The sequence below is a fragment of the Eleutherodactylus coqui genome, chromosome 5 (assembly GCF_035609145.1).
Source record: "Eleutherodactylus coqui strain aEleCoq1 chromosome 5, aEleCoq1.hap1, whole genome shotgun sequence".
Classification (NCBI taxonomy): Eukaryota; Metazoa; Chordata; class Amphibia; order Anura; family Eleutherodactylidae; genus Eleutherodactylus; species Eleutherodactylus coqui.
Genome location: NC_089841.1, coordinates 275612000 through 275632190, shown reverse-complemented (window position 1 = coordinate 275632190; position 20191 = coordinate 275612000).

Below are 20191 nucleotides of genomic sequence, written 5' to 3'. Positions count from 1 at the left end.
TTCCTCTGAATCAACAAAACAGGAGGATAGACAGGCTGGACTAGATGGACATTGTCTTCATTCAGCCTTACGAACTATGTTACTATCTATCTATCTATCTCCTATCTATCTATCTATCTATCTATCTATCTATCTATCTATCTATCTATCTCCTATCTATCTATCTATCTATCTATCTATCTCCTATCTATCTATCTATCTATCTATCTATCTATCTATCTCCTATCTATCTATCTTCTATCTATCTCCTATCTATCTATCTTCTATCTATCTCCTATCTATCTATCTATCTATCTATCTATCTATCTCCTATCTATCTATCTATCTATCTATCTATCTCCTATCTATCTATCTATCTATCTCCTATCTATCTATCTATCTTCTATCTATCTCTCTATCTATCTATCCATCTCCTATCTATCTCCTATCTATCTCTTATCTATCTATCTCCTATCTATCTATCTATCTATCTATCTATCTATCTATCTATCTCCTATCTATCTATCTCTTATCTATCTATCTATCTATCTATCTATCTATCTATCTATCTATCTCCTATCTATCTATCTATCTCCTATCTATCTCTTATCTATCTATCTCATATCTATCTATCTATCTATTTTATTACCTATCTATCTTCTATCTATCTATTACCTATCTATCTATATATCTATCTCTCATATCTATGTATGTATCTATCTATCTATCTATCTCCTATCTATCTCTTATCTATCTATCTCCTATCTATCTATCTATCTATCTATCTATCTATCTATCTATCTATCTATCTATCTCCTATCTATCTATCTCTTATCTATCTATCTATCTATCTATCTCCTATCTATCTATCTCCTATCTATCTCTTATCTATCTATCTCATATCTATCTATCTATCTATCTATCTATCTATCTATTTTATTACCTATCTATCTCCTATCTATCTATTACCTATCTATCTATATATCTATCTCTCATATCTATGTATGTATCTATCTCCTATCTATCTATCTATCTATCTATCTATCTATCTATCTATCTATCTATCTATCTCCTATCTATCTCATATCTATCTATCTCATATCTATCTATCTCATATCTATTTATCTCATATCTATCTATCTATCTATCTATCTCATATCTATCTATTTATCTCTTATCTATCTATCTCCTATCTATCTATCTCCTATCTATCTATCTATCTATCTATCTATCTATCTATCTATCTATCTATCCCCTATCTATCTATCTCCTATCTATCTATCTATCTATCTATCTCATATCTATCTATTTATCTCTTATCTATCTATCTCCTATCTATCTATCTCCTATCTATCTATCTATCTATCTATCTATCTATCTATCTATCTATCTCCTATCTATCTATCTATCTATCTATCTCCTATCTATCTATCTATCTATCTATCTCCTATCTATCTCCTATCTATCTATCTATCTCCTATCTATCTCATATCTATCTATCTATCTATCTCTCTTCTATCTATCTATCTATCTCCTATGTATCTATCTCCTATGTATCTATCTCCTATGTATATATCTCCTATGTATCTATCTCCTATCTATCTATCTCATATCTATCTCATATCTATCTATCTATCTATCAATCTCCTATCTATCTCATATCTATCTATCTCCTATCTATCTATCTATCTATCTATCTATCTATCTATCTATCTATCCATCTATCTCCTATCTATCTATCTATCTCCTATCTATCTATCTATCTATCTATCTATCTATCTATCTATCTATCTATCTATCTATCTCCTATCTATCTATCTCATATCTATCTATCTCCTATCTATCTATCTATCTATCTATCCATCTATCTCCTATCTATCTATCTATCTATCTCATATCTATCTATCTATCTATCTATCTATCTATCTATCTATCTATCTCCTATCTATCTATCTATCTATCTCCTATCTATCCATCTTATATCTATCTATATATCTCTATCTCATATCTATCTATCTATCTATCTATCTATCTATCTATCTATCTATCTATCTATCTATCTATCTATCTATCTCCTATCTATCTATCTATCTATCTATCTATTTATTTATTACCTATCTATCTCCTATCTATCTATCTATCTATCTATTATCTATCTATCTATCTATCTCATATCTATCTATCTATCTATCTATCTATCTCCTATCTATCTATCTATCTATCTATCTATCTATCTATGTATCTCCTATCTATCTATCTATTATCTATCTATCTATCTATCTCATATCTATCTATCTATCTATCTCCTATCTATCTATCTATCTCATATCTATCTATCTATCTATCTATCTCATATCTATCTCCTATCTATCTATCTCCTATCTATCTATCTCCTATCTATCTATCAATCAATCAATCTCCTATCTATCTATCTATCTATCTATCTATCTATCTATCTATCTATCTCTCTATCTCATATCTATCTATCTATCTCCTATCTATCTATCTATCTATCTATCTATTTATCTATTTATTTATCTCTTATCTATCTCTCTCCTATCTATCTATCTATCTCATATCTATCTCATATCTATCTATCTATCTATCTATCTATCTATCTATCTATCTATCTATCAATCAATCTCCTATCTATCTCCTATCTATCTCCTATCTATCTCCTATCTATCTCCTATCTATCTATCTATCTATCTATCTATCTATCTATCTCCTATCTATCTATCTATCTATCTCCTATCTATCTATCTATCTATCTATCTCCTATCTTATCTATCTCCTATCTATCTATCTATCTATCTATCCATCTATCTATCTCCTATCTATCTATCTCCTATCCATCTATCTATCTCCTATCTATCTATCTATCTATCTCCTATCTATCTATCTATCTATCTATCTATCTATCTATCTCATATCTATCTCATATCTATCTATCTATCTATCTATCTATCTATCTATCTATCTATCTATCTATCTATCTCTCTCTCCTATCTTTCTTCCGGTCGGCGGACGTGCTTGGCAGCGTGCCGCGTGCATGCGCACCAATATTTAAAAAACTCTCCTGTTCTCCCGCGTATCCACAGCACAAAAACAGCTGCGGCTGTGCCGCGGATACAAACGGCTTTGATAGGCTTCAATGGAAGCCGCGGTAGCCGTCCATCTGGCAGATCCGCAGGAAAATGGAGCATGCTGCCATTTCTTCCTGTGCGTGCAACCCGCAAACCGGGAAGGAATCCCATCTGCATGCTTTTAGCTGCCCTACCGATGCCAATGCATCCCTTTGGCCAGTAAGATGCATGGATCTCCCGTGCGAGGGCCACGTGCGGATTTTATAAATAAACATGGACATTGGCCCTCAGACATAGATACAGGGCGAGGGGGAAATAGGACCTGGGGGGGGCCCGAGCTGCACTTTTGCACCCGGGCCCCTGAGCCTTTAGGTTCCCCCCTGGTAGTAAATGTTTAATTTGAGGAGGCCTGACTGCTGAGATACCCTCATATCCCTAGAGTGGTTGTCTCGTACCCCTTCTGCTCCTCACTGAGGAAGAGCTTGATTACAGCTGCTGCCAGAAGTAGTCTATCACTTGCATTCAACTATCTCCACGTTGAGGAGGAGAGGGGGACATGGGGCCGCGGTTCTTGTGATTTGGCGCAGGTCTCAGCATCTACCGCTCATGCTGCTTTGCATCATGAGAATCATTGGATACGTAGAGGCAGTCATGGAAAAAAGTGGGCAGCATGCCATCCTTCATGTACAGCCGGGTGGGATTCTTGTCTTTGGCCGTAGTGACATTCATTGGCACTAGAGTGACTGTAATCTCTTAGTTGGGCGTCCAATGTGCCTTCAGAACATTTCCCAACACCCCTCCTTTATTTGTAGGGGCATTGCGATGGTTTCAGACGCCCACAGATCTGCACAATATGGCATATCCTCCTCATTGCCGATGATCTACTGACTATTGGTGTGAAGGTTGGGTTGTGTGTGCCTGTCTTCACTCTCCCCATGAAGGTAAAGCGTTGCATTGGAGTCTGACGTTCCTCCTCCGCCCCGGGGCTCAAATATCCTGTTGCAGGTATAATTCTGAGTATCTGCTAGCTGAGGCATTATTATCACACCGCAGGTTCATTACAAGGACTTCTTTTCATCTCTTCCCTTTTGCCTAATATTTTGCCATATCTCCTGAACAGAACATGTTGCGGTGCGCAGCCTTCTCCTCGCACAAGCCTCAGGCCTCATGTCCACGGCATACATCAATTTACAAAATCTGCGCGGGTCCCCCATGTGTGTGATCTGCGCCCACAGATGGGCACCCGGGGGTAATTAAATACCTGCGGATGTTATTTTCCCCCACCATGTGGATCGCATGTGCGGGAAAACAACCGCAGCACGCTCCATTTTTGCTTGGTTTTCCCGCATGGACGGCTTCCGTGGCTTCTTTTAAAGGGGTTGTCCCGCGGCAGCAAGTGGGGTTATACACTTCTGTATGGCCATATTAATGCACTTTGTAATATACATCGTGCATTAATTATGAGCCATACAGAAGTTATTCACTTACCTGCTCCGTTGCTGGCGTCCCCTTCTCCATGGCCTCCTGATTGGCTGGAATCGGCACATGTGATGGGGGCGGAGCTACGCGATGACGCGTACAAGGGGGCGGGGGCAAAAAGCCGCTGCTACCGAGCCGAAGGGAGAAGACCCATCTGCGCAAGCGCGTCTAAAAAAGCAAGAAGACACCGAAATTAGATGGCACCATGGCAACAGGGACGCCAACAACGGAGCAGGTAAGTGAATAACTTCTGTATGGCTCATATTTAATGCACAATGTACATTACAAAGTGCATTAATATGGCCATACAGAAGTGCTGAACCCCACTTGCTGCCGCGAGACAACCCCTTTAAAGCCAATGGATGCTGTCCAGATCTGCTGCACGTCCCCAGCTGTCCCTACGCCCCTGCTGCGAACATCAGAAGAAAAAAAAAGAAGGCACGGCGCATGTGTGCAGCACGCTGCTGGCATCCCAAGCGCATCTGCCATGCAGAGGAAAGAAGACCCGGGTGCGACGGAGGAGAGCCCCGCAGCGTCCGGACAGGTGAGTCTAATGTATTTTCTGGCCTCATGTCTGCGGGCTGGGTGGACTCCGCTGCGGGATTCTGCACGGGGAAACCATGTGGGCCGGTGGGCATGAGGCCTTAGTGCAGCTCATCAGACAGACTCCACTGCCGGATCTTGTATCAATTACATGATTTTCCGCACTCCACAATTCTAAACTTCATGTAATCTTCTATCATCTTCTGTTCTAAAATGTTTGGGTAACAAACATTGCCGGAAAAATGTATGGAAAACCTGTCATCAGTATGTAGGTGAAGACGGCAGCAGAATTGTTAACAGTGCCCACTAGAGGGCGGTATACCAACAGCATTTCTATGCAATCCCTGTGATTGCTCAATTCTACCCAACGTTTTCAGTGGGCTACACCAGTTGTGGAACTCCATAAGTGAGTTGTTATGGGCATATAAAATATATATAAATGAGGTGAAATTAATGTATATCAACACTTTATCAGTATTAAGTCAATTAGAAAACTACCGATATTTTCCATCCAATATACAGTTATTTTGTAGCCACTCTTACCGGTCCTCCATAACAAAGCAGCAGTTGTACCATCTATGGGGACATGATTTACAGATCAGCATGCGTCCCCTAAATCTAATCTACAGGCTCATAGACTAACGATGTCACAGCAGCTGAGCTGGTGGGTGTCCAACTGCTTGGATTAGCACTGTGGATGGGGGTCCGGCTCTTTTTTCCCAGCAGAGCAGTAGTTTGGCCCTCATTCTCTATTGGGGCGGATTTACACATGGGGTAAAACTGCCACAAACAAAGTCGCACCAAAAATTTGCAGTCTTACATTTGGATTTTCCAGAGAAATTGTGCAAAAATGCAGCAGATTTCACTCTTTGCAATACAAGCCACATAATCTGCAGCCATGCCAAGCTGTTGGGAGACTAATCCGCACCAAAATCCACGTGTAACAAAGGGATTTTGGTTCATCCGCATTGGCGACAATTATCATCAAACACAAAGGTCATTAAAGGTCATTGCCGAGCGTTCTGTCATCAGATTGCAGAGACCAGAACATCACATGAGCTCCTGCAGACGTTTCCTGCGCCGCCTCCACCGCGCCTCGTATTCTGAAATGCTCTGAATTTTGCTAATTTTGTAGAAATCCTTACAGATTGTAAACATAAGAGCCCAAAATAATAGACATTTAATACGTGGTTCAATATGAGATTCTCTCCACGCATTAACTCAGAAGCGAGCGGCTCACTTTCACATTCTCAAGGTCTGTTATTATTATGGCAGAAGACGTAAGCGGCGTTCCCAAGTGCGCGGCCGCCTCCAGAGCTGCCATCCATTGGTCGCTCTCTGAAACCTAATATTTCATCTGCAGCATCCCTCAGAGGGCCGACTTAAAAGGAACCGCGTGCCGCACGGAATTACATCAAACATTTAATGATCGTTTGCCTTCATAAACAAATGCGTAGATATTTAGCTTCAACACTAAATCTAGAGTAACAGGGAAGCTGAAGCCCCACATAATCATCCAGCCACCATTCCATCTACTGTAAAAGCCGCCCAGACTGGGAGCTACTACAGTCCGCATCCGAGATGGCCAAATCCGAAGGCTGCACTACTGACATACTATAACAACAGTGTATCCCATTGTACTAAGTACAACACATACAACCCGATACATGTAAGGGCAGGAAATACATGTCACCATTACACACTACATGGGAAACCACTGGGGACACCGGCATGGAGAAGGACTGGGGGATTATAGTTAACTGTAAGCTTAACTGCAGCAACCAGTGTCAGGCAGCTGCTGCCAAGGCAAAAAGGATCATGGGGGCATCAGAGGAGGTCTAGGGGCGCATGGTGAGAACATTGTTCTTCCTCTCTACAAGTCACTGGTCAGATCACACATGGGATATTGTGGACAGTTTTGGGCACCGGTACTCAAGAAGGACATATCAGGGCTTGAGCGGGTACAAAGGGGACAACTAAAGTAATCTATAGAATGAGCGGACTACAATACCCAGAGAGGCTGTCAAAATTGGGGTTGAGAAAAAAGACGTCTGAGGGGTGACCTAATAACTATGTATAATATATCAGGGGATAGTACAGAGATCTCTCCCATCATCTATTATACCCAGGACTGTAACAAGGGGGCGCTCTAATAACTATGTATAATATATCAGGGGTCAGTACAGAGATCTCTCCCATCATCTATTATACCCAGGACTGTAACAAGGGGGCGCTCTAATAACTATGTATAATATATCAGGGGTCAGTACAGAGATCTCTCCCATCATCTATTATACCCAGGACTGTAACAAGGGGGCGCTCTAATAACTATGTATAATATATCAGGGGTCAGTACAGAGATCTCTCCCATCATCTATTACACCCAGAACTGTAACAAGGGGGCGCTCTAATAACTATGTATAGATATATCAGGGGTCAGTACAGAGATCTCTACCATCATCTATTATACCCAGGACTGTGACTATTACAAGGTGGCACCCTCTACGTTTAGAGGTCAGAAGGTTTCTACACAACATGGAAGGGGGTTCTTTACTGTAAGACAATGGAACTCTCTGCCTGAGGACGCGGTGATGGCAAACTTGATAAAAGAGTATAATAGGGGCATGGACGCCTTTCTTAAGTGTTACAATATTACATGTTATATTACTGATCACTAGAGATGAGCGAGTACCAAAATGCTCGGGTGCTCGTTGCTCGAGTCGAACTTTTCGCGATGCTCGAGGGTTCGTTTCAGGTAACGAACCCCATTAAAGTCAATGGGCGACTCGAGCATTTTTGTATATAACCAATGCTCCGCATAGCTGATGACTTGTCAAACACCAGAAAACTTAAGAAAGTCATGGAAACACCAGAGAAACGGATAGGGAAGGGCAGGGGCATCATGCATGGCTGCATCTGAGGCTCCCAGGTCCCACTATTAAGCCAAATTGGGGGCAAGAGTCTGGCGTCACCCCCTAACAATTTACTTAGGACAGACCATCATTAGCAGGGCACACACGCTGGCACATCTTAGCTAAGCACCACACTACCTGCAACCAAGGACAATCACCGCCTGTGGGTGACACCGCTGCCTCTTCTCCTGGGTTACATGCTGGCATTGCTGTCCAACTCCCCCCCCCACACACACACACACACACAAAATCCTGCGTCCACAGTGCACAGAAAAGTGTCCCTGCGCAGCGTTCAGCTACCCTCATGCCACACGCTCGCTGCATAGCCACACCACCCTCATGTCTATTTATAAGTGCATACTGGAAGAGGAGGAACCGGAGGCACACACTGCAGAGAGTTGGCAGGGCCAGGCAGCGACCCTCTTTAAAAGGGGCGGGGCGATAGCCCACAATGCTATGGAGAATTGATGATAAGTTGACGTTCGATCATCATTCCAATCCCATGCCACCTCCATCACAAAATTGTCAGGAGCCGCAAACGTGGGCATAAAGGGGACTCAGATGCCAGTACTTCTACACATCTCCACAATGCAGCAGCGCATACTAACACCAAAGATTGGTTTGAAGCCAGAGGTGTACAGTGACCCTGTGAAAGTCTCATGAAATCTGTTTCGTTTCTTGTGAATGCTCCAATCCAGTATCTCGGATAACTGTGGTGATTTGTAGCACGAGAGATAATACATGTCGACCAGCGCTGATCCCCAGACCCCAAGCAGGAGGAGGAGGTGGCATAATAAGCCTGAGAAACCGTGACCGAGGTAGGACCTGCAATACTCTGTGTGGGAAGCACGTGAGTGGGCCCAGGATCAGGCTCGGTCCCAGCCTCCACCTTGTGTGACCCAAGGTGCCGCAAGTTACATAGCAATGGGAAATCCATGACAATTCCTTCTGTGTAGGTGTTAGATAGCTCAACACCGCTATGGAAAACCTTTGTGCACCTACAGTATAGGCAAACCCCTCAAACCTTTCTGTAGCAAGTGTATAGGCGGACCCCTGTAACATTTCTGTAGCAAGAGTATAGGCGGACCCCTGTAACATTTCTGTAGCAAGAGTATAGGCGGACCCCTGTAACATTTCTGTAGCAAGAGTATAGGTGAACCCCTCAAACCTTTCAGTAGCAAGTGTATAGGAGGACCCCAGTAACATTTCTGTAGCAAGAGTATAGGAGGACCCCTGTAACATCTCTGTGGCAAGAGTATAGGGGGACCCCAGTAACATTTCTGTAGCAAAAGTATACCATATACAGTTGAGTTGTCAGCAGCACTTCTTATGCCCAACCAGGGCTGGACAGGAATCCTACAGCGCCCAATGTGGTCTGGATCCAAAGCAGCCCAAAGTACAAACAGTCCAAAAAATAGAGATGAAGGCAGCAGTAGCGGTGCAAATAAAGAGTTCCTTTTATTCCTCCCAACACAAACAGACGACGTTTCGGCTCAGTGAGCCTTTGTCAAGTGTGACAAAACATTTGAAACTTTTAAAAATTGTAAAAAACTTTAACATAGAGCCCTTTGGGATGCAGAAAAATTGGCAGTTCAGTACGATGACATGCTGTTTTAAGAGTAGGAGGAGAAGGAGTAATAATATCCGAGAGTGATTGACAAAGCTAATTCCCCCTATTTTGTGGTGATAGATGATGCATTTTTCTCCTGTTGCAGCGAAAAGAATCATTAGGTTCCGCTTCTTTCCGCCGGTGGAGAAGAGAAGTCTGGGGAAATCCAGCCTTTGTTCATCTTTATGAGTGTAAGCATGCCGGCACTGGCAGTTGACAGGCGGGTACGCTTATCCGTGATGATTCCCCCAGCTGCACTAAACACCCTCTCTGACAAGACATTAGCGGCAGGGCAGGCTAGCACCTCCAGGGCGTACCGCGCAAGTTTCTGCCACGTGTCCAGCTTTGACACCCAATAGTTGTATGGAGCAGAGGCATCACGGAGGACGGTGGTACGATCGGCTATGTACTCCCTCACCATCTTTTTACAGTGCTACCTCTGACTCAGCCTTGACTGGGGAGTGGTGACACAGTCTGGCTGGGGAGCCATAAAACTGGCAAAGGCCTTGGAGAGTGTTCCCCTGCCTGTGCTGGACATGCTGCCTGATCCCCGCGCCTCCCCTGCTAGTTGGCCCTCGGAACTGTGTCTTCTGCCGCTAGCGCTGTCAGATGGTAACTTTAGCATCACTTTTTCCACCAGGGCCCTGTGGCATTGCATCACTCTCGTACCCCTTTCCTCTTCGGGAATGAGAGTTGAAAGGTTCTCCTTATACCGTGGGTCTAGAAGGATGTACACCCAGTAATCTGTGTTGGGCAAAATGCGTCTAACGCGAGGGTCACGGGAAAGGCAGCCTAACATGAAGTCAGCCATGTGTGCCAGGGTCACAGTACACAACACATCGCTATCCTCACTAGGAGAATGACTCTCAGGATCCTCCTCCTCCTCCTCTTCAGCCCATACACGCTGAACAGATGAGACGCAAGCAGCATGGGTACCCTCTGCAGTGTGGCCAGCAGTCTCTTCCCCCCTCCTCCTCCCCCTTCTCCTCCTCCAAAACGCGCTGAGATAAAGACATGAGGGTGGTCTAGCTATCAAGCGACATACTGTCATCCCCCATCTTCTGTTCCAACTGCAAAGCGTCGGCCTTTATGCTTAGAATCGAACTTCTCAGCAGACAAAGCAGCGGGATGGTAACGCTAATGATGGCCGCATCGCTGCTCCCCATTTGAGTAGACTCCTCAAAGTTTCCGAGGACCTGGCAGATGTCTGCCCTCCATGTCCACTCCTCAGTAAAGAATTGCGGAGGCTGACTACCACTCTGCCGCCCATGGTGCAGCTGGTATTCCACTATTGCTCTACGCTGCTTGTACAGCAGGGCCAACATGTGCAGCATAGAATTCCAGCGTGTGGGCATGTCACACAGCAGTCAGTGCTCTGGCAGCTGAAACTGACGTTGCAGGGTCCTCAGGGTGGCAGCGTCCATGGTGGACTTGCGGAAATCTGCGCAGACGCGGCGCACCTTGCCGAGTAGGTCAGACAAGTGGAGGTAGTTTTTCAGAAACCGCTGAACCACCAGATTGAAGACGTGGGTCAGGCATGGCACGTGTGTGAGGCTACCGAGCTGCAGAGCCGCCACTAGGTTACTTCCATTGTCACACACGACCATGCCCGGTTGGTGGCTCAGCGGCGAAAGCCAGACGTCGGTCTGCTCTGTTAGACCCTGCAACAGATCGGGGGCCGTGTGCCTCTTGTTACCTAAGCTGATTAGTTTCAGCACGGCTTGCTGACGCTTGCCCACCGCTGTGTGCCGCGCCGCGCACTACCGACTGCTGGCGACGTGCTCACACTTCTTGATTGAGAGGTGGAGGTGGCAGAGGAGGAGGAGGGTTTGGAGGAGATGGCATAAAATGCTGCTGATACCAGCACCGAGGTAGGACCTGCTATTCTGGGTGTGGGTAGGACGTGAGTGGTCACAGGCTCTGACTCGGTCCCAGCCTCCACCAAGTTCACCCAATGTGTCATCAGGGAGATATAGTGTCCCTGCCCACCAGTACTTGTCCACGTGTTTGTGGTTAAGTGGACCTTCACAGAACCCGTTGGTGAGGGCACAGTTTATGTTATGGGAGACGTGCTGGTGTAGGGCGGCGATGGCACACCGGGAAAAATAGTGGCGACTGGGGACTGAGTAGTGCGGGACCGCTGCTGCCATCATGTTTTTGAAAGCATCAGTTTCCGTAAGCCTGTACGGCAGCATCTCCAGGCTGATTAATTTGGCAATGTGCATGTTTAAAGCTTGTGCATGCGGGTGGGTGGTGGCGAATTTCCCCTTTCGCTCCAACCCTTGAGTTAGCGACAGCTGAACGCTACACTGAGAGACATTGCTGGATGGAGTGGAGGACCATGGAGGTGAGGGTGTGGGTGCAGGCCGGGAGGCGCTCGTGTCTGTGTCCTGGGAGGGGGATTGGGATTCAGTAGGTTTAGCAAACCAGGTGGGGTCAGTCACCTCATCGTCCAGCTGCTCTTCCTCCGAATCCTCTGTGCTGTCCTCCCTCGGACTTACTGCCCTTACTACTACCTCACTGACAGACAACTGTGTCTCATCATCCTCATCCACAAAAAGCTCTTGAGACAGTTGCCGGAAGTCCCCAGCCTCATCACCCGGACTTCGGGAACTTTCCAAAGGTTGGGCATCAGTCACGACAAACTCCTCAGGTGAGAGAGGAACCGTTTTTTCCCACTCATGGCAGGGACCCGATAACAGTTCCTGGGAGTCTGCCTGCTCATCAGAATATGTCGTTTTCATGCAGTGATGAGGCTGGGAGGAAGGAGGAGCAGCAGCCAGAGGATTCAGAGGTGCAGTCCCTAAGCCGGGAGTAGTGGACTGCGTAGAAGACTGGGTGGTCAACCCGTAAATTGTGATATGAAGCTTGCCTCTCTCCTAATCCCGCAGCAGCCGGCTGTGATTCACCATGCCCAGGAACTTGGCCTGTGCCCACACCCTCACTTGGACACCCGCATCCACGTCCACGTTCTCGACCCTTACCCCTACTCCTCATCATGGCGGATTAAGGATAGAGCAGGGCCCAAATAAATTACCCCACTGTACATCACTGACAACTGGGCCTTAATTCACCGCACACAGAGACTTGTAGATAGCGGAGGCTCTATGCTGTGACTTGTGTCTTGCGCTGATACCTAGGGGTACTTTACTGCTCGCAGAGACTTGTAGATAATAGAGGCTGTGTGGAGTGGGGGAAGACTCTAAAGCCAGTGGATAGTGCTGGGAACTGCGGCGATCTCAACCCCACCAAGGAAAGGGTATTGTGAGAGGCTCTGCACAGCGGCTGAGCTGAAATACTTTGCATTGGCCCCGGTAATATTACAGTACTGTTTAGCGGTGAGACCTCTGTCTAATGCACAGCAGACTGAGAATGCTATAACTGTAACGCTCTGCACAGGCCTAGAAGCTTTAACCCCTTAACGACCAATGACGTACCTGGTACGTCATGGAGCGTCGGGGTATGTATGAAGAGAGGTTGCGTGGCAACCTCTCTTCATACAGTGCGGGCATCAGCTGTTTATAACAGCTGACACCCGCAGGCAATAGCCGCGAGCGGCCGCGCGGCCGATCGCGGCTATTAACCATTTAAACGCCGCTGTCAATTCTGACAGCGGCATTTAAATCCCCCGAACGATGTTCGGGGGTCCCGCGCGGCCCCCCCGCGGTGAGATCGGGGGAGCCATGCACGTATCATGGCAGCCAGGGGCCTAAGGAAAGGCCCCAGGGCTGCCTTAGCAGACTGCCTATCAAGCCGTCCCCGTGGGGTGGCTTCATAGGCTGCCTGTCAAAAAGCAGTATGACGTAATGCTATAGCATTACGTCATACTGCAGGAGCGATCAAAGCATCGCATCTTAAAGTCCCCCAGGGGGACTTCAAAGTAAAGTAAAAAAAAGAATCAATAAAGTTTTTTTTTAATTGAAAAAAAAAAAAAAGTTGTAAAAGTTTAAATCACCCCCCTTTTGCCATATCTATTATTAAAAAATCTAAATAATAAATTAAAAATATGTGTTTGATATCGCCGCGTCCGTAAAAGTCCGATCTATCAAAGTAGCACATAATTTTTCCCGCACGGTGAACGTCGTCCGAAACAAAAAATGAAGAACGCCAGAAATGCACTTTTTTAGTTACCCTGTCTCCAAGAAAAAACGCAATAAAAAGCGATCAAAAAGTCATATGTATTCCAAAATGGTACTATCAGAAACTACAGGACATCCCGCAAAAAATAAGACCTTGCTCAACTACATCGACGGAAAAATAAAAAAGTTATCGCGCGCACAAAATGACGACAGAAAATAATTGAAAAAAATTTTATGTCTTTTAAAAAAAAAAAAGAGGAGTATAGTAAAAAAAAACCTAAACAAGTTTGGCATCGTAGTAATCGTACCGACCCATAGAATAAAGTTATCATGTCGTTTTTGTTGCCATTTGTGCGCCGTAGAAGCAAGACGTACTAAAAGATGGCAAAATGTCCTTTTTTTTCCATTTTACTCCACTTAGAATTTTTTAAAAGTTTTTCAGTACATTATATGGTACTTTAAATAGCACCATTGAAAAATACAACTCATCCCGCAAAAAACAAGCCCTCATACAGTGACGTGGATGGATAAATAAAGGAGTTATGATTTTTTTAAAGGGGGGAGGAAAAAACGAAAATGGAAAAAGAAAAATGGCCGCGTCATTAAGGGGTTAAAAAAAAATAAAAAATTGGTGCGCTACTGCTCCCAGCCAGCCACAACTATAATGCACACGGTGAGATGTAGCCCTAAGAAGGACCGTTGGGGTTCTTGCACAGACGATCAGGAGTCCTGTATAACTTTCCCTATATAAGCAGCTCCTTCCCTAAACTCTGCGTAATGCACTGCAGACTGAGAACGCTATAGTTGAAATGGCCTGCACAGCCCAAGATGCTTACAAAAAGAAATTGGTGCACTACTGCTCCCAGCCAGCCATAACAGTAATGCACACGGTGAGATGTAGCCCTAAGAAGGACCATTGGAGTTCTTGAAGACAGGATCCTACGCTAACACTATCCCTGTATAAGCAGCAGCATCTTTCCCTAACCTCTGCCAGCGTGTGTCTGAGGCGAGCTGCGGGCGGGACCAATTTAAGTACTCGGCGGTCACCTGATCAGCCCAGCCACTCACTGCTGTTGGCGGGCAGAGGGCTGGCACGTCACAGCAGGAAGTGGTAATGCCTTCCCTGCATGTCTATTGGCTAGAAAATGGCGCTAAACATGCGGGGAAGGAAATGCAATTGACTCGAGTACCGCGTGGTGTTCGTTTCGAGTAACAAGCATCTTGAGTACCCTAATGCTCGGACGAGCATCAAGCTCAGACCAGTGTGCTCGCTCATCTCTACTGATCACTCAGGAGGGTCGGTGATCCCGCGATTATTCTGATGACCAGATTGGAGTCAGGAAGGAATTTTTTCCCTTAAATGGGGAAAATTTACTTCTACCTCATTTTTTTTTCTTTCCTTTCCTCTGGATCAACATTGGGGGTAATAGGCTGAACTGGATGGACAGAAGGCTTTTTTTGACCTTGCATACTATGTTACCTGGCTTCCATAGAATCAGTTTTCTGTGTACATGTTGTATTTACAGACGGTATCCATGACAACACGCCACTTACTCTGTATCCCCGGTAGTGCAGCCTTAGCCTTCCGGACTGTTACTTGGAGCCAGCATACATCAGCACAGAAATAAGCGATTACATTGTTTCCACATTTCTAAAGTACACAAAGAGGCCCTTTTTTAACTTTTTTCTCCTGGGTCACCTTTAGGCCTTTCACACGGGCGACAGCGCTATCACCGCTACAAAATCACATCGATATCGCAGCCGTCTGCCCGTGATTTTGTAGCGACAGCAATGCGTTTTCTTGTGGAAAATTGTGCATCGCCGCAGCCCGGGAGAAAATCTTGTGATTTTATGGCGAGATGCTTAATCCCTCCTCCAAAACCAAGCCCTAGCTGGACCCCAAAAAAAAAAAGAAAAAAGGGAGTACTTACATAGCAGGCTAGGCCCTGGTCCTCCCGCTGCTCTCCGCAGCGCCGCCGGGTGTCCTGCAGTCCTCGTTCGCCCAGAGAAGATCACTTCCTGGTTGCAGGATTCATAAATCCCACCTCCAGGAAGCGATGGCTCTGATTGGTTCATCCAACCAATCAATGCCGCACTTAATGAACCAATGCGATGTCTGTCATTGGTTCATACATTCAATTGGCAGAGCTGCGGCATTAATTGGCCAATTTATAAATCCTGCCTCCACAACGTGCTGGTTGTTGATTGGTTCGGTATTAGTTTATCTTGATGCCACCAGAAGTATAGGTGGAGTCAAGATACAAGGAGTTTCACGGGGTTGACGCCCCCTGTTACTGATTGGGTATCCTGTATTCTGGGTGTCCTCGTCCTCACAGTTTCTGTAGGCACCACCGCCTCCCATGGAGGCAGCGCTTGGGACTTCTAAGCGTTTGTGGCCAGCGGACGAGGCCGTGGAGGAAGCGGCGATCAGTCGGTCTGCACTGTGCAGCGGAGCAGTGACAGATGGCCCGGCGAACTTCCGAAAGCTGTGCTGTGGCCCAGAGCGGTGTGCGTCGCTGCCCCGTTTACGGCTCTGCTGCTGTGGACCGCAGTGCTGAGCGCCGGCACTCCTGACTTCAGACGCAGGTTTTGGTTATCGCAGCAGAGTGGCGTGGGCACCAGCGGCGATGGGGGGGGGGAAGTATACTCACCTTTCCAGTTGCAGTCCTCCGCGCCTCCCCTACACTCACTGCGTGGAAAGGTGCAACAAAATCTGTAACGGCGAAAAAGGGGCCGCCAGGGACAGTGAGACCGGGGATGCTGGAATGCCTGCTACAGTCAGCGCAGGGGAAAAAAAGGACCCGTGAGCCCCAGAAAGGGGACAATGGCCTGCAGCCAATCAGGAACAGGGGGCGTCAACCCCCTGTCAAACACCTTCTAGCTTGGCTCCACCAGTACTTCCGGTACCAATTAGTTCTTCCGCCGCTGCTCAGCCAATCAATGCAGCACTGGATGAACCAATCACAGGCATCGCAGCAGGAGGACCCGGACCAAGCCTTTTAGGTAAGTATTCCCTTTTTGTTTTGGAGTGCAGCTAGGGCTTACTTTCGGGGTATGTTGTGATGCAACAAAAACAAAGGCTCCAAAGGAAAACATTGGCTACAAAAAAATAGCAAATTGCGGCAATATAGTGCACGCTGCATCTGAGAAAACAGCGCTAATGTGAGGGAACCCATTGGACAGCATGGGCTTCACATGCACTTTCTTACACTATCACATTGCGGCAAATTCGTGCAATTTTGTTGCCCGTGTGAAAGCGGCCTTAAACTGTTCAGCAATTTTTTAACCATCACGCTCATGTAAGGTCTGCTTCAGTGAAGACACCTTGAGCTTTCTCGTTGGGGTATGTTCACACGGGGCGAAAATACTGCAGAATTTCCGCAATGGAAAATGCCACTTCCGCATCACCTGACAAGCAGCTCAGCGCTCACTAGAGGCTATGCTGTATCATATCTGCCCCTGTGAGAAGATACCCTTAGAGACTGGGCAGAGTGTTCATACAACACTCTGCTTGATCATAGATAGAACTCCCTAGCTGTACAGTCACAGCTGAACTATCCGTATTATCCCTTCCTGCACTCATCTCTGCGGTCAGTACATGGAGAGAATAGGAGGTTGTACAACTAGTGGGAGCCTGAGGGGGGCTGTAGCACACAGCACACCCGGTAATAAACTGTAGACCTTCTACAGAATACCAGGCTTACTGACTGTAACCCTTTCTCTCTTCTAGACTCATATTAATCCTTTTCTTCCCTAGACCACCAGGGATACTAATAGCCTCTCTCTACACTAGACCACCAGAGATGCAGACATTAACCCCTTCATTTCCAGCCATAGTGTAACTCTCCTCTTAACTACCACATATGCAAAAATAACCCTTTCTCCTAGATTTTATGGATGCTTCTAGAAGAGGACACTGCCATACACGATGCTTCTAGGAGAGGACACTGCCATCCATACACAATGCTTCTAGAAGAGGACACCGCCATACACTATGCTTCTAAAAGAGGACACTACCATAGACGATGCTTCTAGAAGAAGACATTGCCATACACAATGCTTCTAGAAGAGAACACTGCCATACACGATGCTTCTAGAAGGGAACACTGCCATACACGATGCTTCTAGAAGAGGACACTGCCATACACGATTCTTCTAGAAAAGGACGTTGCCATACACAATGCTTCTAGAAGGGAACACTGCCATACACGATTCTTCTAGAAAAGGACGTTGCCATACACGATGCTTCTAGAAGAGGACACTGACATACACGATGCTTCTAAAAGAGGACACTGACATCCATACACAATGCTTCTAAAAGAGGACAATGCCATCCATACACAATGCTTCTAGGAGAGGACATTGCCATCCATACACAATGCTTCTAAAAGAGGACACTGCCATACACAATGCTTCTAGAAGAGCACACTGCCATACACAATGCTTCTAGAAGAGGACACTGCCATACACAATGCTTCTAGAAGAGGACATTGCCATACACAATGCTTCTAGAAGAGGACACTGCCATACACAATGCTTCTAGAAGAGGACATTGCCATACACAATGCTTCTAGAAGAGCACACTGCCATCCATACACAATGCTTCTAGAAGAGCACACTGCCATCCATACACAATGCTTCTAGAAGAGCACACTGCCATCCATACACAATGCTTCTAGAAGAGGACACTGCCATCCATACACAATGCTTCTAGAAGAGGACACTGCCATCCATATACAATGCTTCTAGACCACCAGGCATACTATTAGCCTCTCTCTACACTAGACCACCAGAGATGCAGACATTAACCCCTTCATTTCCAGCCATAGTGTAACTGACCTCTTAACTACCAGGTATGCAAAAATAACCCTTTCTCCTAGATTTTATGGATGCTTCTAGAAGAGGACACTGCCATACACGATGCTTCTAGGAGAGGACACTGCCATCCATACACAATGCTTCTAGAAGAGGACACCGCCATACACTATGCTTCTAAAAGAGGACACTGCCATAGACGATGCTTCTAGAAGAAGACATTGCCATACACAATGCTTCTAGAAGAGAACACTGCCATACACGATGCTTCTAGAAGGGAACACTGCCATACACGATGCTTCTAGAAGAGGACACTGCCATACACGATTCTTCTAGAAAAGGACGTTGCCATACACAATGCTTCTAGAAGGGAACACTGCCATACACGATGCTTCTAGAAGAGGACACTGCCATACACGATTCTTCTAGAAAAGGACGTTGCTATACACAATGCTTCTAGAAGAGAACACTGCCATCCTTACGCAATGCTTTTATCAGAGGACACTGCCATACACGATGCTTCTAGGAGAGGACACTGCCATCCATACACGATGCTTCTAGGAGAGGACACTGCCATCCTTACACAATGCTTCTAGAAAAGGACGTTGCCATACACAATGCTTCTAGAAGAGGACACTGCCATCCATACACAATGCTTCTAGAAAAGGACGTTGCCATACACAATGCTTCTAGAAGAGGACACTGCCATCCATACACAATGCTTCTAGAAGAGGACACTGCCATACACAATGCTTCTAGAAGAGAACACTGCCATACACAATGCTTCTAGAAGAGAACACTGCCATACACAATGCTTCTAGAAGAGGACACTGCCATCCATACACAATGCTTCTAGAAGAGTTCACTGCCATACACGATTCTTCTAGAAGAGGACATTGCCAGACATTATGGTTCGACCATACACAATGTGTATTATAATTTATGATCGGCAACACAATGTGTAGTAGCATAATATATTTCCGGGGGCATAATATGTGGTATAATTTATTTCTGGGGCACACAATGGATTAGTATTTCTGGGTACACTGGGTGTAGTATAACTTATTTCCAGGGCACAGTGTATTTTTTTTATTTTAGTGGGCACAGTGTATTATAATCTATTCCTGGGACACAGCGAGCAGTGCTATCTTCAAGTGACACAGTTTGTGGTGGTGTTATTTTCAGAGGAGCCAAAGACGGTACTGGTGCATCTTGTCTCCACCCGAACTCTGGGTGGAGAACTGGGCTGGCCTGGCTCAGTGACAGGTAAGGGGCAGGTGACGCCCCCAGCAGAGGATTGGCTGCTCCCTGCACACAGCATGTCAGGTCCCACAAGCTCCAAGGCACTCCGGTGCTTGCTTGTGCTGGCTTGCTATGCCGAGGACCCGACTGACAGACAGCTACAAGCTGCTCCTGAGCTTCTGCTGACCGGCTATGCCGAGGACCTGACTCACAGTAGTTCTTCACTCTGGTACTGTGGATGGCTGGCTATACGAAGGACCGGACTGATAGCTGGCACTCCGCTCCAGCGCTATGCTGTTGGGATGTGCCGAAGACAGGAGTGTCAGCTGTTCTTGGACCCACGCTGTGGCACAGGGCTGGCCGCCTCTGCCCAGGGCTGACAGCAGCTGCTGTTGTTCCCTGGCTCAGTATGCTGCCGCCGGCAACCATCTAGCAGTGCCCCCTGGT